Raw genomic sequence first — 24264 nt, 5'->3', positions numbered from 1 at the left:
CAAGAATGCTTTGCAGTTTCAAATCTAAGGTGGATTGCAACGAGGAGGAATGAAGTATGCATCTAAAGGATGCAACAAAATCCTAAGGATATTTGGAACTTTTGAAGAAAGTGTCGAGGAGCAAGTAGTGGTGGCACACACCTTTAATCCCAGCCCTCGGGAGGCAGAGGCATGTGGATCTCTGAGTTTGAAGCCAGCCTGGTCTACAGAACAAGTTCCAGTACAGCAAAGACTACACAGAGAAAACCTGTCTTGAAAGAAAAAAAAAAAGTCTTGTGAATTGACAGAGCCATTTTTATACCTTAAGGGATGCTCTCCCAGGATCTTTCAGGATGATGAATTCTAGGAAAACCCCTAACTGAGTTGCAGGGTTTCTAAAGTTTACTGAGGATGGAACCCAAGGTCTGTGCGAGGCAGACCAGCCATCTGAGTCACGCCCCAGCCCCTCCCTAGGGATTCTGGGAAGGCACCTATTGTTGAGCTATGCTCTACACCAACCCCTAAACACTGCTTTTTTAAGTCCCTGGATCCCTTCCTGGGAAAAGAAGCTGTCTTCTCAGGACACACTCTGAAGAGCTCCTGTCTTTGTTTCTCCCAAGCATCACTGACTGTACTCCAGAGCTTGGCAGATGAGAAGCCAGTCTCATGTCTCAGTAGGACAATTCCATTCATGGTGGTTTGAATGAGAATGGTCCCCATCGGCTCATAGATTTGAATGCTTGGTCTACAGTTGGTTGAACCATTTGGAAAAGATTAGGAGGTGTGTCACTGGAGGTGGGATCTGAGGTTTCAAGCAAGCCATTTCCAGTTAGCACCCATGCGCCCACCCCCTGCTACGTGTTTGTGGCTCAGGTGTAAGCTCTCAGCTACTTCTCCAGCGTAATACCTGCCTTCCTGTGCCATGTTCCTGGGCATGTCGACCATAGACTCTGTGAGCCTGGAACTGTAAGCAGAAATTCAATGCTTTCTTTTATAAGCTGCCTTGGTCACGGTGTTCTGTCACAGCAACAGAACAAAAACTAAGTATCCAATACCATCCCAGGTCCTGGCTCTGTCTCTCTCTCCCAAGGAGTTTCGGGGGGTTGGGGGGAGTCGTCTCAATGTGGTCAACAAAACCAGGACATTTATAGGTAAAAACAGATTTCCTTGTTTTAGACTAGAGGAACAAAACTTGTGTTTTGTCAGAGAAATTTTTTTTGTTAGCTCCACTTTTTTTCTTTAATCTTTTTTATTGTTTTTATTAAGCTATATACATTTTTTCTCCACCCCCCCTCCCTTCTCCCCTTCTCTCTCCTGTGACCCCCACACTCCCACTTTACTCAGGAGATTTTTTCTTTTTCATTTTCCTATGTAGATCCATGTATGTATCTCTTAGGGTCCTCTTTACTGTCTAGTTTCTCTGGCCCATAGGCTGGTTTTTCTTCGCTTTATGTCTAAAAGCCACTTGTAAGCGATAACTATTAGATTTGTCTTTCTGGATCTGGGTCTGAGGAAGTTTTGACTAAATACTACAACCCAGAAGTACTCAGATTTGAATACTGTCTCCATGCAATTTGTTTATCTTTCCTTCCCAATGTCACTAATTCAAATGCCACATGTAGGGCAGTGCTTACTAATCCCAACAACTCATCCCCCAATCATTAGCTGTCTTCTATCTCCAAAAAAGCTCAGGGTAATTCTACAAGCTGGAGCTAATGAGCAGCTTGCAAAGCAGGTGCTTCCAACACCTCCCTAGGGAACAGACTGTCGCCCAGACAACCGTCTGACCCATCCATGCCCCCGCCAGAAGTACTCAATGAAATCTATCAATGGGATGCGCTGGGCTGTTGGCACATCCTGTTATGTGAAAATTTAAAAACACAATCTACTTCCCTTCAGTGGAGTCAGTCACAGCAAATAACATGCATTAGCTGCTCACAGGATGAGCAGGCACTGTTCATGCAACATATCTGCCCACTATCAGAGTTCCACGAGACAGGACTGCTCTACAGTCATTGAACTGGTCACAGAAAACGAAGGCTTAGAAGCCTAAGCAGCTCAGGCTGGAGATGCAATTGCTGGAATGCGTACCCAGCATACACAACGTCCTGGGTTCCAGCATGATGCAGGCCTAAATGCCAGAGCTTGGGAGGTGGAGCGCGGAGGGATCATAAGTTCAAGGTCTATGTCCTTGCTATGTGGTGAACTGGAAGCTAGCCTAGGCTATGTGAAACCTTGGTGGGAGGCAGGGATTTGGGGGGAGTGTGTGCTCCCCTAAACAGCTTAATAAGCCACAGTTAGGAGGAGCTGTGGGTTCTGAGCAGCGATGTATTTTTACAATTAACCAACAAGTTATTGGAGGTGGACCACACACCAAGGTCTGATGGGAGCTCCGAGGACACCAGCGGGAACAAACACAAAGGCTGCTTGTCCTTGCCAGGCCCCAAGGGCTGGGCTTTCAAGCAAGGCGAACTAAGATCACTCTCAGTTTTTTGTTTTCTACTTTTACCAACTGCTTAAAACTGTCTTTCTTCTCAGGCTCAGACTGGCCTCTTACGGGTGTAAAGCAGAAAACTAAATCCTCCAGAAAAGCACAGACCTTTAACCCCTAGCTGTCTCTCAACAGATAAAATAGATCTGACCATCACCCTAGAAGATAATCAAATTAATCCCACCCCCTGAACTATCCCAGAGTTATCAGGGAGAACAGTCTCTTTAATCCAACCCCCCCCACACACTGACCACACTCTTGTTTGTTTTTAAAACAACATTCTCACTATTAGCCCAGGCTGGACTACAACTTTAAGCCCCCTGAAGGCGGAGACTGTTCGCTTCCTAATCCTCAAACCCAAATAATAACACAGAAACTATATTAATTGCAACACTGTTTGGCCAATGTTTAGGTACATTTTTAGTTAACTCTTACATCTTAAATTAACCCATTTCTATTAATCTGTGTATCACCATGAGGCTGTGGCCTAAAGGTTCTGGCTGGGGGATTTCTCCTTTGGCAGCTATATGGCATCTCCTTGATTCTGCCTACTTTTTCTCTATAACTCTATTCGGATTTACTCTACTAAGCCATTGGCCAAAACAGCTTCTTTAATAACCAGTGGTAATAAAACATATTCATAGCATACAGAGGGGAATCCCACATCAGCCCCCAGCCTCCAGAGTACCAGGACCACAGGCATGCACCACCATCCCTGGCTCCCAGTGACTGCGGGTGCACCTCAGACATGGCTCTTTTGCTGAAGCTGCCTCAAACAAGGTGGTAAATGCTGAGAGTGAAGGGAAGGCTGGATGACTTCACAGATAAAAGCTAAGTGCATTAGTCCCTAATATCATCAGACAAGTCAAAACACAAACAGGGTGAGGGTAGGTAAACAACAGCAAGCAACAGCGCTGTCAGAATTCTCTCTCTCTCTCTCAGATGCTGTCCCATTTCATCAGCCTGCATACTAACTACATTAATAAATTCACACATAGAAGACAAGAGGGCTGCATTTGGATTTCAGGCTCAGCAAAGTAACATTCTGTGAAAGCACATACATGCCACAAAAACCCCAAAAGTCAGTCACTTCTGAACAAGTTCCTCTGCCCGTTCTTCCTACAGAAGCTCGTCTGAGCACTCTCACATGCTGTGGAGTTATTTAGGCAGCTTTCACTCAAATCAGAGAGCAGGTCAGGTGGCATACATCAAAGCAGACAGGAAAACAGTTCAGAGATCAAAGCCACCACTCAAGATGTCCCAGCAGAGCCAATGACTGATCAGCACTGATCTATTTGGGGCCATGGCTCAGCAGATGAAACCGCCACGCTTGAGGACCAGAATCCAAACACGGGACCTGCAAGGACAACCTGCCTGTCATCCTCAAGCACATCTTGGCACACTCATCTCTCTCCCCAAAAGGTAAATAATGTATTTTTTTAAGGCTTTTTTTAAACTGATCTACTCTATGAGAGAAGGCCATAACAGGTCGTTGAGGTCTGCTGTCGCACTAACAATGAGTGTTCAAAATGGGACAATGTGTCACAACAGTAAAGAATTCAAAACACTGTGGTCAAAGACAGAATGAGAACATCCTTCCAAAGTTCTGTTTGATGATCACGAGCTATCAATTCCACCCTGTGGTATACTCACAGTCAATGGAAATGCATGCAAGAAGTATACATGTGTAACATGTTCACAGTATCACTCAAGGGTCATAGTGCAACAAATAAGAGATGAGGTCTAGGAACCACTGAGATGAACCTCAGTGCACACTGCATATTAAAGGAGCCAGGCTTGGCCACAAATGACTGCAACCCCGCCTGCTGGGAGGTCCACTTAAGCACCAGAGTTAAGGGCCAGCCTGGGAAACACAACAAGACAATATCCTGGATGGATGGATGGATGGATGGATGGATGGATGGATGGATGGATGGATAGATAGATGGGCTGGAAAGATGGCTCAGCAGTTAGAGCACTGACTGCTCTTCCAGAGGACATGGGTCCAATTTCCCACACCTCTCCAGTCTCTGTAGGTACTGCACACACAAGGTACACAGGCCTATATGGAAACCAAGGGCTCATACTTGCAAAATAATAAAAGAAAATTTTTTAAAAATTTAAGGGAGATCAGCTCATACTGGTAGTATCAAGTCCAAGGGCTGAGGAGTCATGTAATAGCCCCTAAAGGCCAGCCTGGAACATTCTCCACAATGAAACAAGGCAGTAAGCTTTCCCTAAAACAGAGCCATCAATGTCTGTGAGTCTATCCATACAGAGATAAATAAATGAGGCAGTAGAGTAATAAAGGGGAGACATCCCGAGTGTACAGAGGCACCTCAAATCAATGGGGCTGACTCCGCCCTCCAGACACTGCAGAACTGCCTACCACCAAAGCGTACCAGGTGTGGAAGGAGCAGAACAGAATGCCTTTATTGGGGGCGAGTGGGGGTGGGGTGAGGGTGGGGGGTGGCTTAGAACCTACACAATCAACTGCAGCCAGGTAAGTGTCAGCACTGTGAAGTCCCATTGCTAGTGCGTCATGTGACATGCTGGCTGACAATGGTGCCCCAGGGGTCTGCCTCCTACAGTCTCACAGGGAGGAAGATGTTGAACAACTCCAGCTGAGTAAGTCCACAAAGCACCCAGCTAGTTCCTCTGGAAACCACTAGGCCCCACACAAGACAAGGCTGAAAGTCCGCCCCTGCACGAGGAGCCCAAGGAGAGAAAAGAAACATCCTGAAAACCAGGGAAACCTGAACACAGCAAGGACTCCTTCCAACAACAATGCATTAATAATGGGTCACTGGTTATAATGAGAGCACACAGGGTCAGTGCGAACTGGGGAAGCTCCCAGATGTGTGGGGCGGGCTCTATTATCTGCCCAGTAATTTGGGAATACTAAAATATCCTTAACAAGTAAGTCTGTTGATAAAAACAAAGCAGGCTTCTTTTGGAGGACAGGATAAACTGCTCCTCTGTGACGGCTAATTACACTGTATGATGCGGTGACCCCTTAAACCTGACATGGAAGACACACCTGCAATTTCAGCATGAGAAGCTGAATGAAAGAAGATTAGAAGTTTGAGGCCAACCTGGCCTACAGAGTGAGTTCCAGGACAGCTTGGGCTGTTACACAAAGAAACCCTGTCTTGAAACCTCCCCTCCCCAAATGAACGAGTTTAAGATCATCCTTGGTGACATGAGTTTAAGTCTAGCTTGGGCTACAAGAGACACTGCATCCTCAAAAAAAAAAAAAAAGGAAATTAAAAGGGAAGTCAGTGAAAGGGCCCAGTGAGTAAAGGCATCTGCCACCAAGTCTGAGACCTCCACATGCACACCATAGCAAATGCATGCATACACGGGCACACACGAAAGTTTTTCACTGGGTATAATGGACAACACCTTTGAACCCAGCATCCAGAAGGCAGAGGCTAGGGGTCCTCTGTACACTGGAGGCCAGCCCGGTCTACATAGTGAGTTCCAGGCCAGCTAGGGCTACATAGTGAGATCTTGTCTCAAAACCAAAAATCCACATCTATACATACTACAGTCCCAGCAGAAGTAGAAGTAACAGAAGTACTGGCAGTCAGGGTCAAGCTCAAGGACAGCTTGGGTTACATGAGGTTGTTTTTTAAAAAATGTGGAAATGATGGTAAATAATACAGCATAATTTTCTTGCTTTGTTTAAGGCAGTAATCCTTAAATTTCCTTCAAAATAACTATATAAAAACGTTCATGAGAAAAATATTACTTTTCAATTAAAGTATTAGTGACTTTGTAGAAGAGAGGGGAGGGCCAGGAGCTGGTGTTCTTGTCGGCTTCTTAGCCATTCACCAAATGCTGCGCATGCTCCCCCCTGCAGTCTCTGCTCGGGTTATTAATACGCCATTTACGATTCTCGCCATCAGCCAACTCCAAAGGCTGACTGTGGCATTGCTCCAGGTTGGTGCATAAATACACAGAAGAGAACAAAGCAACTGAAGAGGGAATGAGATTCAAGTCAATGAGAGCAAAGTGATACGGAGCAGCCAAGCCTGTCCTCAACAGCTACTCTTTCAAAAACTGATTCATAAAATAGCTTGCACGGGAGCTGACAATGTCCCTCTGCCTGTCCTGTTAACCCTGCTGTTTTTTCTCATCTAAAAGGGCCAACAGGCTGAGAATGTGTTTGTCTCCTCTGCACAGCCCTGGTTCAATCCCAGACCAAGAGCGGGGGAGGTCTGTGAGCATGCTGGTACCCTAAGTCTCACTTCCTACGGAACGGGGGCCCGGATGAGGAGGCGGAGGCTGACAGGCTGCCGTTGCTGCCATCCACCACCTCACTGTATAATGAAGGCAGCATGACAGAGATCCTCCACACGTTCCCAGAGCTCCGCTCCTCATAAGCAACACTCCTGGCATGCCGTGTGGCTATGTGGGCAGAAGAGGTCCCAAGAGGGAAGGCTGGGGCCCAGGATAGTGTCCTGGGTGACTGAAGGATAGCACATCAACAGAACACCTCCTCCTGTTTCTTGTGCACTTGACAGAGAGGCAGGAGAGACCAGCCGCAGAGTGAATGCAGAACTAGGAACTAAACTCTCCCACAGAAGTCACGGCACAGAAGAGAAACACCGGCTCCATCGTCTGTAAATCAACCCGAGCATCAGGGGATTTTTTTAAGTTTTGCAGCAGCTCTTGGATTAAAAAGAAAGAGGATCTGGAACTAAGAGCTGAAGGACACAAAATCCTACCTCAAAGTACAGAGGTAAATTTCATCCATTAGAAACCAGCAAGGGCCGGGCGATGGTGGCGCACGCCTTTAATCCCAGCACTCGGGAGGCAGAGGCAGGCGGATCTCTGTGAGTTCGAGACCAGCCTGGTCTACAAGAGCTAGTTCCAGGGCAGGCTCCAAAACCACAGAGAAACCCTGTCTCGAAAAACCAAAAAAAAAAAAAAAAAAAAAGAAACCAGCAAGGGAGCTGGGGAGGTGGCTCAATGGTCAAAGCACTCGTCACATAACCCTAAGGACCAGAGTTCAGATCTCCAGAACTGGCGGAAATGCTTGGTGGTCATGGCAGCCAACCTGCAATTCCTGCCTCAGAAGGTGAAGGACAGGGATCCTCAGAGCGAACAGGCCACCTAAGTGAGTTCTGGGCTTGATTCATAGACCCTGCCTCAATGAATGAGGCAGAAAGGATAGAGGTTAATCCCAGACATCAACCTTGGGCCTCCACATGCCTGAGCACTCATATGGACTCATATGGACGGACAGACGGACAAACATCCAAACAAAACAAACCCAAAGACTGTGAACTAAAGCTTTTAAGAAAAGAACAACAAATGAAACTACGTAAAGCAAACAACTCACACCGATTTAAAAAAAAAACAAGACTACAGTGGAATAACCATCAACTCAGAGACCAGGTCCTGATCTAAATAAAAGGCTAAGCTAGGCAGGTGCAGTAGCATGTTCCTTAATCTCAGAACTCTAGAGCCACAGGCAGACAGATCTCTGTGGGTTGGGTTCGAGGCCAGCCTGGTCAATACAGTGAGTTCCAGGACAGCCAGAACTACACTTACCCTGTCTCAAAAAAACAAAAACCAAAACCTGGCTAGCCAGATGGCTCAGCAGGTAAAGACAACCATCGCTCAGGATCTGGATCCACATGGTGGAAGGACAGAACATGTTATCCTCCAACCACCACAGCCAGGCCTCGGCACATACTACATTGCAACACACAAAATAAGTAAAAGTAACAAAATCTTTTTTTAAAGGTTAGGTAAAACAAAACAAAAAGAAAAAATTTGTACCAGTACGCTCAAGAAAAAAGAAATCACAAATAACATCTATAAAGACCAAAACCGGGCTCAAGAGAAGCTCGGTGCTTACAAGAGTTAACCACTCTTGCAGGGGTTCCAAGGCTGGTTCCCAGCACCCATATTGGGCAGCTCCCAAGCTCTGGCCTCTCCGGGCACCTATACTAGTGGGTACACACTCACACATAGAGACACACATATACGCACATAATTAAAGTCTTTAAAAAGATAAAGACAAGTCAGGCAATGGTGGCGCACTTTAATCACCAGACAGAGGCAGGTGGATCTCTGTGACTTTGGAGGTCAGTGTGGAAGAGACACTGTGACAACACTGGAGATTTACTCCAGAACTGTTTAGTTTTTGAGACTGAGTCTTGCCTCATCCTTTGCATGGCTCCGGGGACTTAGACCAGACTAAGAGAGTGAAGGAAGACAGACAGACACACAGAAAAGCTGGGATAGGGTGGACTGGGTTCTCTGATGGAGAAGCTGCAGCATCCCAGAAGCTTAGGGTGTGTGTTAGATGTTTGAATGGTTGCAAACAACTGGACAAAGAGGAGGAATTATTACAAACTGAAAGACAAGGAGACAGGGTAAGTATATACAGCTGAACAAGAAGCAGGCTTAGCTCATCTCAGTAGGAACAGTCTCTGCAGGTCTCCAGGCCAAAAACATCCTGGAGCTGTGGTGGACATTTTCTGCACACACTCTTAAAAGCCACACTGGGACCAGAAGGGAAGACTGCCATGGGTCTAAGGGCTAGGGTCCTTGACATGCCCACACCAACTCACGTCAACAGCACACACCCAAGGGTTCTGATTCCCAAAGAGTCTCTCATACCCTAGATTGACTACAAACTCTTCATATAGTTGAAGATGACCTTGAATTTCTGGTCCCCCCCCCACCTCCACTCCTAAATGCGGAGATTACAGGCAAGTGATACCATGCTAGGTTTCACTCAGAAACCGTAACTTCTGCCGAGTCAGTCTATTAAGAAAATTCAAAGTGATTGACTAGAATATTAAACCATGGGAAGAGAAGAGTAAGTCTCTGCTGTACACTTTTGTCAATTATTAAATGGAATGTTCATCGAGTACCATTTCAGAATGACAGATAAATAGCCCATCCACTAAGTAAACCATTGACATCTTGAGCAATGATTTGAACTATCCCTGCTATGTGTGTACTGAATTATTCAACATTAGCAAAATTCTCCACAATTCCCAAGGCTCTCCACTGCCTAAAAACTGCTTCCCAGCCAGGTGGTGGTAGCACATGCCTTTAATCCCAGAACTCGGGGAGGCAGAGGCTGGGTAGATCTCTGTGAGTTCAAGGCCAGCCTGGTCTACAAGAGCTAGTTACATTCAGCAACAGGTTCCAAAGCTACAGAAAGATACCCTGTCTCGAAAAAAAACTAAGAAACAACTGCTTCCTTTAAATTCAAGTCTAAGACTGTCGATGGCCCTCCTCTCCCTGGGGCCAACTGTGGCTTTTCTCTCTAAAAGCACACGTCTGCAGATGCACACACACAGAGCACACATTCGGAGTTCAGAAAAGGATCTGAGTGTGAGTCCCAGGGCCTTCCACCTACTGTCTCCAACAGCCTCCCACTGGCCTGGAACTTTGCCCACAGCCCCCCACTGCACAGCACTGGGCTGCAGGGGTTGCAACATTTGGCTTTTTATATTGATTGGTTCTGGGGGTGCAAACTTGGGGTCCTCATGAGCACCTTCCAAACTGAGCTGTTTCCCAAGTCAGTGACCCCCAAATCTCTCAGTTTTGGGTTCACAAAACATCTAAGTGAAGGATAGGGAAGCAGAAACCTTCCGCATACCCATCATGTGATTGATTAGGCAGAAACCAAATGTGGCAAATCCATCATAGAATAATACTCAGCCCCCCTAAAAAGGAAGGAATTTGCCATATGTGGTGGGGTGATGCACAGCTGTAACCCCACTTAGGAAACTTATGCTGGAGGACTGATCATTAGTCTAGGCTAGTCCACACAGCTCAAGATCCTGTCTCAAAAAAACAAACGAATAAACACACACACACACACACACAAAACCCTGGGAAGGATACTAATATGACAAATATATGCAAAGACAGGGATGCAGCTTCCATGTGCTATGCAAACTCTGAAGAGGCAGAAGCAGCAGGCCTGGATTACATAATTCCACTCAGAGGAAGTATCCCAAATAGACTAGCAAAACCTAAGAGGATGCGAAGTAGATTAGTGACTGCCAACTGTTACACAGAGGAGAAAGGAGAGGGCCCCAAATATATTTAAAAACCTGAACTGGAGACTGGAGAAATGGCTCAGAAGAGCATATACTGCTCTTACGGAGGATCGGGGTACAGTTCCCAGTTCTCACAATGGGAAGCTCACTCCTGCCTCTTAACTCCAGTTCCAAGGAAGGCACATACTCACACATAAGTTAACAACTACAAAGACTCCAAAAAAAAAAAAAAAGACTCCTGAAAGAAATACTGAATATCTTCAAGGTGTGAAGTTGACCTCAAGAGGCGAAGCTTTGGTCTAATTATATTTCAGTAAAAATTCAGGCACGGGGCTAGGGCCACAGCAGAAACAAAACCCTGTATTCCATCCACAAAACCACATAAGTCAGGCTTGATAGCACACAACTATATCTCAGCCCCTGGAGGGGGGCAGAAGAATCAGGGTTCAAAGTCATCCTCATCTGCAATGAGTTCCAGACCAGCCTAGACCAAAGGAGTCTCTGTCTTAAAAATAAAGAATAAATGGAACAGTGACTTGGAAATTACTAGCAGTAGCGTTTGCTTCTTCTAAACAAGCCCTTCAGTCTCGGGGCACTGTACTGACGAGCACTGCAGATGGCTTTGGGGAAGCTGCACATAAGCCCTCACAGGGTCCCCTCAATTCACCATTGTGACAGCTCTCAGTCAGGCCTGTCCTGCTCAACCCCAGCAACTCTCCGGCCGGGACGCCACAACAGGAGCTGGCACCTCTTTGCTCAGATTCACTTTCAACATGAAATAATGATTTGTTGGATAAGGGAATAAAGCACTTCATTATACAATGTCCCGAACAGCCAGGATTAGACCCACCCACAAAACAACGTAAATTAAAAAAATAATAATAATAATGTTGTTCATTGAGTCTAAACACCTAGCACTCAGCACCCACTTCCCATGAGATCACCCACCATCCCTAAGCCTCCCCCAAGGCAGACCGCCAGGTGCACACACCTGCATGTGCCTACACATCCACACACCCTGTGTACACACACTGTCATGGACACACATCCAAACACACTCCTGTGTGCATATATCTCTGGACACACATCCAAATACACTCCTGTGTGCATATATCTCTGGATCCCCAGAACTGTCACACAGCCCTCCAACATGCTCCTCCATCTAGCTTCTACCACCTGCTCCTCTCCTGTCCAGACCCTGCCCTAGAGACTCCCTTCCCCGTCAGCTGTGCTTTATGGCCCTAGAACGCTCCTCCTGTCTCTATAAGTTACCTACACAACTCTCCCAGCAGATCTTTTAACTCCTTTGATACAGAATCTTCAGCAGGCAAGGGTCTGTCTAAGAAAATGGACCCTGACAAGTGGAACAAAATTTCCAATGAGCTACAGGCAGATGGCAAGAATTCAGACGAACTTGGGCTGGGGTTATTGCTCAGCTTAGCATGCATAAAGCCTACCACCTGGGTGTGGTGGTGCCTACCAAAATCACAGCACTCAGTAGGTGGACAAGAAGAATCAGGAATTCAAGGCCAGCCTGAGCTATATAAGATCTATCTGAGGACAAAACAAAGAACTGTGTTGCAATGGGACCAGGAAGTAGGCTTTGTTTGGAGGTTTGTTTCTGTGGAAGTGAGACAGGCTATCTGCAGGGGTAGGCGGCTTTGGGACAGACAGAAAGGGTGCAGTAAGAGAAATCAGACATGGTGGGCGGATCCCGGGACTCGCCTGCCCGTTTCTTGCACACTGTGAAGTTGGTGAGGTACAGGGCTACAGAATCTCGAAGATCTAACTGATGAGGCTTTGGTGTAGCTCCAGGATAGCTCTTGCCCAACATACTAAGGCTTGAGTTCAATCCCCAGCAACTCCTCCGAAGAAAAAAACAGCAGAACCAAAAGATAGCTCAGTGGAAAAAGAAATGCTTGTCATCAAGCCTGATGACCACACCTGGCTTTGATTCTCAGCACCCACAAGGTGAAAGGTGAGAAGTAACTCCTGAAAGTTGTCCTCTGACCTTTGCATGTGTGCTGCGGTGGGTGCATGCCCCCCCTGCCACCACAATAAAATACATCTATAAATATACGTTAATAAGCCGGGCGGTGGTGGCGCACGCCTTTAATCCCAGCACTCGGGAGGCAGAGGCAGGCAGATCTCTGTGAGTTCGAGACCAGCCTGGTCTACAAGAGCTAGTTCCAGGACAGGCTCCAAAACCACAGAGAAACCCTGTCTAGAAAAAACCAAAATATATATATATATACGTTAATAATAATTTTTAAAAAAGGTAAGATACAACTGATTGGTGTTTTGTTTTGTTTTGTTTTGTTTTTCTCTGAAGCCTTTAAAAGCTTTCCCAGCAGAGTCAGTCAATGGGAAGTGAATGACCCACACCAGGTAACTCAGTTTGCCCCAGAAGTCAAAGGCCAGTTTCCCTCGGTGATCCAAGGTGAAACAAGCCAGAACCCACCATGATGACACATTCAGACCAAAAAGAAAAAGCCCATCTCAGAGGTGAAAACAACACCAGCCCCCCCCCCACCCACCCATGTCAACTGTCCACAAGAGCGAAGCTTCTTGCAGACCCGGGATTTATTTACCAAGGACAGAATCCACCCAGGCTAATAAGGACTGGTCTTTGCAGCTTTAGGTATGGACAGCTAGGAAGGTGGCCCAACTAAGTGAAAATATCAAGGAGGCACAAAGTCATAACCTCCTTCAATTACAGGACTTGCCCTACCAGGTTCCTCAGTTGAACATCCCCAGTATTCAACGCCAGCATTCTCTAACTCTTTCTAGGCTCCCTAGCTTGGACCCCAGACTAAGTTACGGGTTTTCTGTCTTTGCCTCCCAGGATGGGTCACTGGCCTTAATCACATGTCACAAAGTCCCCTGTCCACCTCCGCCCTCAGTGTCTGAAGACTCCACACTCAACAACACAAACCCGAGGCCATACAGAATCTCCTCCACTACAGCACACCAATAAACAGTTGAGGGTTTTGAAATTACTAACTCACGAGTTCAAAACTCACACTTCAGCTCTTTATCAGATGGGCGCCATGAGGGAAATTACTCAACTTCTCCAGGCCATCAGCTTCCCACCTGCACCACGAGGAGGTTCAGAACTGCAGAAATCTGAGGCACCGGAGCCTGTGCTCCTGGCTGAGGTCAGACGGGATGCCACTCGACCGGACTCACTTCTATAAACAAGCCATCTTTCACAATCTGCCTGGTCAAGTTTTTACAGGTTCCTGATCTGTCAATGTCATACTGAAGTGCTAGGTAGTGTTTCCAAGCATGGACAGCAGGGCTGAGCCATCTCTCCAGCCTTTTGACATGATTTGTTTTTGTTTTTTGTTTGTTTGCTTTTCGAGACAGGGTTTCTCTCTGTGTAGCTTTGGAGCCTGTCCTGGAATTCGCTCTTGTAGACCAGGCTGGCCATAAACTCACAGAGATTCACCTGCCTCTGCCTCCCAAGTGATGGGATTAAAGGCGTGCACCACCATCGCCTGGCAACATGTATTTCTTTCTTTAAAATGATGGATGTGAGTCACTATGTGGTCCTCTGTAAGAGCAGTAAGCACTCTCAACCACTGAGCTGCCCTCTCTAGTCCCTAGACACTTTAACAGAGAAACCCAGTCTAGCTTGCACTGAGATGAGAAGCCAAAGTCTTCAACTGTGAACAGAGCATATCTAACCCTGCTACAGTAAAAGGCTTGGGGGCTTCAGATGCGGCTTAGTGGAGGCTTGCCTTGCAGACACCAAGTTTTGTCTGGACCTGGGTTCCTGGGCGGTTAACCCAGAGTTCAGTCATCACGAATCAACAACCAGAAGCAGTGCACATGATCAGGCAGCTGGTGACGGACTCTGGCCGGAAAGAAGCTCTGCAATCCTCCAGGAGGGAGGACTTGGTCCCGCTCACTCACTGTCCTCGAAGGGAAGTATTGTGTATCCTAAGTCCTGTGGATAATGGGAGCTGACCCCCTTGCCCACCTCACCTCCCACTGCCTGTCAGGGCTGCTCTCTCTCCCACCAGGTAATGTGCATGGACTCTGGGGAACGCCCTGTCCTGACCACACCACATCACCATGAGAAGCCACGCAGACAGAGGGCTAGAAATGTAGACGTGGGCAGGAACAGGCATGGCACAGGCAGGAGGCTGTAGACAGAGCATCCCCAGTCAGCCTACAGGGAATGACAGGGAGAGCTGAGCTGCACACTCAGAACACACTGCTACTCTCTGCCCACTCCTTCCAGGATGTATGAGCAGCTCAGTGCTCCCAAAACCATCATATTTAGGAAATGTTCCCCCACAGTGAATTATGAATCAATCTAATTAAAAGCTGCCTTCAGTTCAGCTCCATGGGTAAGCACTGGCTTCCCTCTCCTCCCAGGTCAGAGCCCCTCACCCACTGTTGCCAGCTTTAGTTACAGAAATCAAGCAAGAACACGCCAAGTAATCGCCACCATAGTGACATGTGGAATCTAACCTGTGTGAATAGCGCCGAAACGTCAACAAAACTCAACAAAGCCCTCATAATGGCAATAAATTACTGTGAGTAATCGAGTCTTCTAAAAATGGCGCCCAAATCCTAAGCAATTCTGCCATTTTATGCCTGAAATTTCCGCACAGAAGCACTGTGTGCCAAGATAAGTGCAGTTCATGCTTCCACTCTGCTCACACAAGGAACCTGGGCAGAAAAACTGGCCCCAGTCTACAATACATACACTGAACACACTTCTGCACAGTTTTTAAAGACTAATTCTCAGTCTTTCTATTATTGATGTATGTATGTGTGCCTGTGTGTGAGTGTGCAGATGGAGTCAAGAAGAGGGTAGGATCCCTTGCAGCTGGAATCATAGGGACTGTGAGCCACCCAACATGGGTGCTGGGAACCTGAACAAGGTCCTCTGGAAGAGGAGCAAGTGCTCTTGACATCTGAGACATCTCTCCAGCCATGCTACATAGAACAGGAGAAAACTACACACCCCTGGCTGAAATAAGAACCCAAGTCGTCAACTATGAGGTGATTATAAAGAAATCTACAACAAGAAGCATGATGAGCTGGAATGTGGCTTAGGCAGCCTGCCTGCAGGAAAAGAGCCTGAGTTCTATCCCCCCATCACTTTAAACGGGGTGTGACACACACCTGTAATCCCACCACTCAGGAAGTAGGGGCAGAGGATGGGGAGATGAAGATCATCCTTACACAGCTAGCCTGGGCTACATCAGTTATTATCTCAAATATGCACACACAAAACCCCGTAACTCATCATGAATTGCTCAATTGAAATTTATGCACAAAACCAACCTACAGCTATAAACAATTAAAAGATGGAAGTCGTGTGAGTTGTTCATTTATTTGTTTGTTTGTTTATATTATTCATTTGGTTGGTTTTTGATCTTTACAAGATAGGGTTTTTCTGGGTAGCCCTGGCTGTCCTGGCCTCAGACTCAGAGATTTGCCTGCCTCCTGAGCGCTGGGATTAAAGGTGTGCGCCACCACAGCCCAGCAGGTGAGCTGTTCTTCAGCCAACTCTTTCCTGACAGCAGTCTTAAATATGTCAGGGATGCAAACTCAAAATATTAGAAATTAACTGAGGACCCAACTAAAACTTCATAAATAACACTTTTCTGCAGGGCAGAGTTCAAGACACGGTTTCCTTCTGTAGTCCTGGCTGCCCTGGAATTTGCTTTGTAGACCAGGCTGGCCTTGAACTCAGAGATTCCCCCTGCCTTTGCCTCCTGAGTGCTGGGGTTAATTAATAGTGTGTGCCACCACCACCCAGCTAATAACACCTTTTGTATGGTGTGGGAGGTCCTTCTATGTGTTGCTTTTATTGGTTAATGAATAAAGAAACTGCCTTGGCCTGTTGATAGAACAGAACTTAGGTGGGAAAAACTGGACTGAATGCTGGGAGAAGGAAGGTGGAGAGAGAGAAGCCATGAAGCCTCTGGAGACAGACATGCTGAAACTTTGCTGGTAGGCCACGACCTCATGGTGATATACACATTAATAAAAATAGGTTAAATTAAGATGTAAAAGCGAACCAATAAGAAGCTAGAGCTAGCTCTATCGGCGGCGGCGTGTGAGGAGAGATGTCTCACAGGAAATTCTCTGCTCCCAGGCATGGGTCCTTGGGCTTCTTGCCGCAGAAGCGCAGCAGCAGGCATCGTGGGAAAGTGAAGAGCTTCCCCAAGGATGACCCTTCCAAGCCTGTTCACCTCACAGCCTTTCTAGGCTACAAGGCTGGCATGACCCACATTGTCCGGGAGGTTGACAGACCAGGATCCAAGGCAAACAAGAAAGAAGTCGTGGAGGCTGTAACCATTGTGGAAACACCACCTATGGTAGTTGTGGGCATCGTGGGATACGTCGAAACCCCACGAGGTCTCCGTACCTTCAAGACAGTATTTGCTGAGCACATCAGTGATGAGTGTAAAAGGCGGTTCTACAAGAACTGGCACAAATCTAAGAAGAAGGCCTTCACCAAATACTGTAAGAAATGGCAGGAAGACATGGGCAAGAAACAGCTGGAGAAGGACTTCAACAGCATGAAGAAGTACTGCCAGGTCATCCGCATAATTGCCCACACTCAGATGCGTCTGCTTCCTCTGCGCCATAAGAAGGCACACTTGATGGAGATCCAGCTAAATGGGGGCACTGTGGCTGAGAAGCTGGACTGGGCCCGGGAGAGGCTGGAGCAGCAGGTTCCTGTGAACCAGGTGTTTGGGCAGGATGAGATGATTGATGTCATTGGAGTGACAAAAGGCAAAGGCTACAAAGGGGTGACCAGTCATTGGCATACAGAGAAACTGCCCCGCAAGACCCATCGAGGGTTGCGCAAGGTTGCCTGTATTGGCACTTGGCACCCTGCCCGAGTGGCCTTCTCTGTGGCTCAGGCTGGGCAGAAAGGCTACCATCATCGGACAGAAATCAACAGGAAGATTTACAAGATTGGTCAGGGCTACCTTATCAAGGATGGCAAGCTGATCAAGAACAATGCATCTACCGACTATGACCTTTCTGACAAGAGCATCAACCCACTGGGTGGCTTTGTCCATTATGGTGAGGTAACCAATGACTGCATCATGCTCAAAGGCTGTGTGGTGGGAACCAAGAAGCGAGTGCTCACCCTCCGCAAGTCCTTGCTGGTACAGACCAAACGGCGGGCTCTGGAGAAGATTGACCTGAAATTCATTGACAGCACCTCCAAGTTTAGCCACAGTCGTTTCCAGACCATGGAGGAGAAGAAAGCATCCATGGGACCACTCAAGAAAGACCGCACTGCCAAGGAGGAAGGTGCTTAATGCCAGAATTTGCTTGACTGGTGTGGTTGGTCTCAATAAAAACTTTCAGTGAAAAAAAAAAAAGAAGCTAGAGCTAATGGGCCAACCAGTGATTTAATTAATACAGTTTTTGTGTGATTATTTCAGGTCTAAGTTAGCCAGGTGGCCAGGAACCAACAAGCCCCCTCCCACTACATTTGTAAGACAGGATATCAACAGAAACAAAGAATAGCTGGGCGGTGGTGGCGCACGCCTTCAATACCAGCACTCGGGAGGCAGAGGCAGGCAGATCTCTGTGAGTTCGAGGCCAGTCTGGTCTACAAGAGTTAGTTCCAGGACAGGAACCAAAGCTACAGAGAAACCTTGTCTCGAAAAAACAAACAAATCCAAAATAAAACAGAAACAAAGAATAGTTTCTGTATCACAAAGAGAAAGGCTTCTAGTAAATGGAAATAGCACTGAAACTCAAAAAGCTCAGGATGGTATGTATCAGCTTAATTTTTAGATAATTCTACAGATAATTTCGAACTACAGCTTTAGCTCCCTACTGAATTTAAGGGAATTGGAGAGTTAGCATCTCAGCTGGGCAAGAGACCAGAGAGTCTAAAGACTACAGAGCAGGCTCAACACATCCTCTGAAACGTTTCCACAATGCACTAGCACAGCTTTGACTGATAAGTGACCATGATATCAGAGCAGAGAAACCATTCTGATTCAACTGTGAGTTTTCCCAATCCCTAAGTAACGCTGAGAGTTTGGTGAAAATCTCAGGCGTAGGCTGGGGGTGGATGGAGCTCAGCATCAGAGAACGCATTACACACAAGTCCTAGGTTTGATTCCCGTCACCATAAAATGGGGGGGGGGGGGGGAGATTGGTATCTCAGGCAAGGGAAAAGCAAGCCCTATCTAACTTGGCTTCAGCATGAATCCTATCTTCAGGATGGGCCTCGATGACAAGCCAAGGGCTCACCAAGCACTGGCTGCCACTGGTGGGCTTTCCTTACAGCCAACATCGCTCCAAACTCCATCCATATGTAACTCAAGCACTCCCAAAATTTCCACTTTGCAGGGCTGGGTACTTAACTCACTCAGTAGAGTGCTTGCCCAGCAGGCACGAACCCTTCAGTCTGATCCCCAGCACCACATACACCAAGCATGGTAGTGCGCATCTATAGTCCCAACACTCTGCAAGTGAAGACAGGAGGCTCTAGACATTTATGGCTAGCCTGGACAACATGAGACCTCATCTCAAAAAACATATTAGGCCCAGATCCATAGCAGTACCTGACCCTAGAGAGAACCCAAGGCTCCACGCTTCAGCCCGGTGTAACCTACTGACCAGTGCCATTTTAGAGCCTTTATTCAGGATGAGGGGCTGTGGTTCTCTAACTAAGAAAGCAGGGGTCCCTGTGTGTGTATGTGTGTGTGTAGTGTGCCTTGGATCAGGGTTTTGCATGACAGTGGATGGCTTTCAAATACAAACGACCAGCACTCCTCAGCTGTGGGGAACCACTGAGCCTCCTGCCAGGTGAGCACTAGGCAGCAAACAAACAGGGACAGACAGCACTATGGGCGGTTCTAAAGTTTGCCAGCATGGAGGCACCCACAGAGGCTGGCCACAACACAGGCTCTGAGCCCAGCAAGGCCAGTGGGGCAGCATCGCGCCTACAGGACACTGAGTCTTACCACATTAAATTCAAAAGGGTGGGGTGAGAGGGACGGCTCAGTGGTTAACAACATTGGCTGCAAAGCAAACCTGTACAATAAAGGAACTTCTGGAGACATCACCATCCTGACTTCAAACTACTACAGAGCTACAGTACGGGAAAGAGCCTGGAATTGGCATAAAAACAGACAGGAGGACCAATGGAATCGAATCAATAACTCATATGTCAACCCACGCACCTACGAACACCTGATTTTTGACAAAGAAGTACAAAATATAAAATGGAAAAAAAGAAAGCCTTTTCAACAAATGGTGCTGGCATAACTAGATATCGACATGTAGAAGAATGAAAAGAGACCCATATCTATCACCATGCACAAAACTCAAGTCCAAATGGATCAAAGACCTCAACATAAAAACTAAAACTCATAGACAAGAAAGTGGGAAGTACACTTGAATGCACTAGCACAGGAGACCACTTCCTAAATATAACCCCAGTAGCACAGACACTGAGAACAAGAATTAATAAATGGGACCTCCTGAAACTGAGAAGCTTCTGTAAAGCAAAGGACATGGTCAACAAGACAAAACGACAGCCTACAGAATAGGAAAAGGATCACATTAGACAGAGGGTTGATCTCCAAAAATATACAAAGAACTTAAGAAATTGGTCATCAAAAGAATAAATAATCCAATAAAAAAGAAAATGGGGTACAGACCTAAACAGAGAACTCACAACAGAGGATTCCAAAATGGCTTAAAGACTTACAGAAATGCTCAACATCCTTAGCCATCAGAGAAAGGCAAACTAAAACAACTCTGAGATTCCATCTTATACCTGTAAGAATGGCCAAGATCAAAAACACTGATGACAACTTATGTTGGATTGGTTGTGGGGTAAAGGGAACACTTCTCCATTGCTGGTGGGAGTGCAAGCTGGTACAGCCGCTTTGGATGTGAGTGTGGCAATTTCTCAGAAAATTAGGAAACAACCTTCCTCAGGACCTAGTAATACCACTTTTGGGTATATATCCAAAGGATGCTTAATCATACCACAAGGGCATGTGCTCAACTATGTTCGTAGCAGTAATATCCGTAGTAGTATCTGTAATAGCCAGAACCTAGAAACAACCTAAATGCCCCTTGACCAAAGAATGGATAAATTCTTGTAAATGTGGTACATTTACACAGTGGAGTACTACACAGTGGAAAAAATAATGACATCTTGAAATTTGTAGGCAAATAGATGGATTTAGAAAACATCATACTGAGTAAGGTAACCCAGACCTAGAAAGACAAATATAATATGTACTCACTAACAGAGGCTTTTAGAGATAAAGCAAAGAAAAGCCAGCCTACAATTCACAATCTCAGAAAACCTAGACTACAATGAGGACCCTAAGAGAGACTTATATAAATCTAATTTACATCGGAAGTAGAAAAAGACAAGATCTCCTGAGTAAAATGCGAGTGTGAGGATCATGGGAGAGGGTTGAGTGGGAGAGGGAAGGCAGAGAGAGAAGCAGAGAAAAATATATAGCTCAATAAAAACAATAATAAAAAAGAACACTGGCTGCTCTTTCAAAAGACCCAGGTTTGATTCTCAGCAACTATATGGTGGCTTACAACCATCTGTAACTCCAGTTTCAGGGCATCCAACACTCTCTTCTGGTTTCCATGGCCACTGCAAGCACACGGTACACAGACATACATGCAAGCAAGATATCCATATGCATGAAATAAACAAATAAACCTTTAAAAAGCTCGAAATGGCACAGGTCTGACCTGGTTAGGACTCAGCAGATGGATAACCATGACAATCTCAGCTCAGAGAGAAGGAACAGGTGTGACATGTAATGATCACAAAAGGGCCAGACCCACTGTATTCATACACACCAAGCAGACTTCAGGGCAAAGAGAATTAAGAGGGATTAAAAATGGACATTGCACACCTATCGATGTCTGTGCCCAAATCGTCAAAACACATAAAGCAAAACATGGCAGAACTCAAGAGAAACAGAAAAATCTAGACTAGCAGCAGGAGACGTCAACACTGTAATCACTAGAACTGAAACCGTGCAGTATGAGAAGCTAAGAACATCTTCAAACACTTGGAAATTAAACACAACACCTCTAAATAATTCTTGCATGGCTCATGCGTAGCGATCAGAAGACAACTTTTGGAGCTCAGTTTTCTCCCTCCACCTTGCTAAGGCATGGACTCTCTGTGTTTCTGCATATTTCAGGCTAGCTGGCCCTTGAGCTTTAGGGCTATTTTCCTTACCCCACCTCCCACCTCATCATAGGAATGCTGGAATTACAGATGTGCAGCACATCTGCTTTTGTATAAGGGTTCCCGTGCATGAACAGCAAGTACTTTTACCTGCTGAGCCCTCCATAGGAAAAATAAATTAAGATTAAATGTCTTTATTGAAAAAGAAGAAAAGCCTTAAATCATGGTCTAAGCTTATACCGTAAGAAATAGAAAAACAGCTGGGCATGGTGGTGCACGCCTTTAATCTCGGCACCAGGAGGGCAGAGGCAGCTACATCTCCATAGCATAATTAATAAAAACCCGAAGGCAGGAACTGGGGTTCAACTTGAAGGTCATACGTCTACCTCAGTTCAAAATGGCAAATCTGCTTCCAGGAATCTCAGAATGACACTGTGCTGAGAGCTGTCTCCTCCCGTCTTATATTCCTCTCTAGGGCTGGGATTAAAGGCATACACCACCCGGTTTCTATGGCAAATTAGTGTGGCTACTGGGATTAAAGGTGTGGGTCACCACTGCCTGGTCTGTAAGGCTGATCAGTGGAGCTGTTTTACTCTCTGATCTTTAGGCAAGCTTTACTTATTAAAATACAAATGAAGTATCACTACAGATCTCTATGAGTTCAAGACCAGCCTGGTCTACAGAGTGAGTTCCAGAACAGTCAGGACTACACAAAGAACCCTGTCTCGAAAAACGAACTAAACTCACACAGTAAGAAACTCTAAATTGAGCTGAAGTACAATCCCAGAAAAAGAAGAGGAAAAAGGAGGGTAGAGGTAACAATGGAGAAATTTGTGCTTGAGAATCTTCAAAAAGTGATAAAGCAGGACACAATGGTGGAATCTATCCATCACCTCTGGGACTGGCCTCCATTGAGTAATAGAACAGGGAGCCTGGGATATGACTCATTCTGTGGAACAAACACTCTGCAGTGTGAACATGAGGACCAGAGTTCAGATCCCCAGCACCCATGTAAAAATCCTGGCACACCCAGTGCCAGAGACACAAAGTCAGATCCCTGGGACTCACTGGTCAGCCAGCAACGCTGACCCATTGAACTCAAGGTTTCCTGAGAGACTGTCACAAAACAGAAGCTGCAGAGTGACAGAGGAAGATCTCCAACATTGACCTCTGACCTACACACACACACACACACACACACACACACACGTAAACACATAAACCATGAATCTGTATTCAAAAGGCCCATGTAGAATAAGCAAAAAGCTATGAACCCAGATAAGATACCACTGAACCACAGATAATGGATCCAGCAAAGCCCTAGAAGCAGCCAGTGGAAGGAAAGCTCTTCTCAAGCACCCCTGACCACTTCCCAAGAGCATCCAGAGGCAGTCACTGCAGCCCTCAAATTTCCTATGCCATACAACAGCTCTCAAGAGTCAAGCAGACCTCAGTAAAGACCTTTCGGGCCAGTTCTAAATTAGCCATCCGGCAAGTCTTCATTGTTGCCACCAGGAGATACTTTTATCTGAAGCATAAAGAACAGCTCCTAGTCCCGAGCTGTTACTGCTGCACACAGCAGCTTCCCCGGGGTTCAGCGACAAGCTGGGTAAGTTGCCTACCCCTGTTAGAACAGCATCGTTAACTCAGAGTCAGAGCCTGGAAGTCAACAGTGGAAATGCTCTATTAATAGTCAAGCTGAGGCTCGAAATAGAAGACTAAAAAGGAAGAGTTCACGACTGCAGTGAAAAGGAAATTGAGACATCTATGCCCCGAGAAGCAAGAAGAACATACAGAACCAGAAAGATGTGAGGTAATGCTTCCTGAGTTATCCAGCGATGTCCAGACATGAACAGAGCTCCACAACAAATGCTGAACACGCTGGCATGACCCTGAGGCTCATGCACCCACCTGAGTATGTATCTGTAGTGTGTGTGTGTGCATCCGGGCACGTGAGCATGTGGCCAGAGACTGATGTGTAGTGTCCCCATCAATCCATTCTCCTCCTTATTGTTATGAGATGGGCCACTCGGGCTAGGATGGCTGGCTAGTGAGCTCCGGCACTGGGGTTACAGGTGGATGCTGCCATGCCCAGCCTTTTCATGTGAACGCTGGGTCCAGATGTACATCCTTGTGCTCCCTCAGCAGGCAGAGTGCTCCAGCTCAAGTTTAAACACTGTAAGACAGTGTATACTCATATCCAAACCAGACAGAATGCATACACAAATTAAACAATGTGCAGTCCATCTTGTAAGCGGAACTCTGACATTTCAAGCCCATGCTAATGGCAGGAGTGATAAACAACAAAAGTACTCGATTCATATTTTCCTTTTTGTATTGTCACATATATACATACAAGCTCAAAGGGCCTTGAATGTGATACGATCATGAACATTTGAATTTTCTAAAATAAAAAAAAAAGGTGATGGGGCTGAACTATGGCTCAGTAGTTAAGCACACTTGGTACTCTTTCAGAGGACCCAAGTTTGATTCCCAGCACCACAATCAGGTGGCTCACAGCTGTCTGGAGCTCCAGCTCCAGATCTAACTGCCTCTTCTGGTCTCTGAAAGCA

At 46.3% G+C, this 24264-nt stretch overlaps 1 protein-coding gene and 1 pseudogene across 4 annotated transcripts in view; one reads left to right on the top strand and one right to left on the bottom strand.

Annotated features, from left to right (window-relative positions):
* Smurf1 (SMAD specific E3 ubiquitin protein ligase 1) overlaps nucleotides 1-24264 on the bottom strand; it is a 98368-nt gene that overhangs the window by 34353 nt on the left and 39751 nt on the right. The window lies entirely within an intron of this gene.
* Nucleotides 16579-17833, top strand: LOC142850087 (large ribosomal subunit protein uL3 pseudogene; annotated as a pseudogene).

Source organism: Microtus pennsylvanicus, chromosome 1 (genome assembly GCF_037038515.1).
Source record: "Microtus pennsylvanicus isolate mMicPen1 chromosome 1, mMicPen1.hap1, whole genome shotgun sequence".
Lineage (NCBI taxonomy): Eukaryota > Metazoa > Chordata > Mammalia > Rodentia > Cricetidae > Microtus > Microtus pennsylvanicus.
This window is presented reverse-complemented; position numbering and strand designations above follow the sequence as displayed.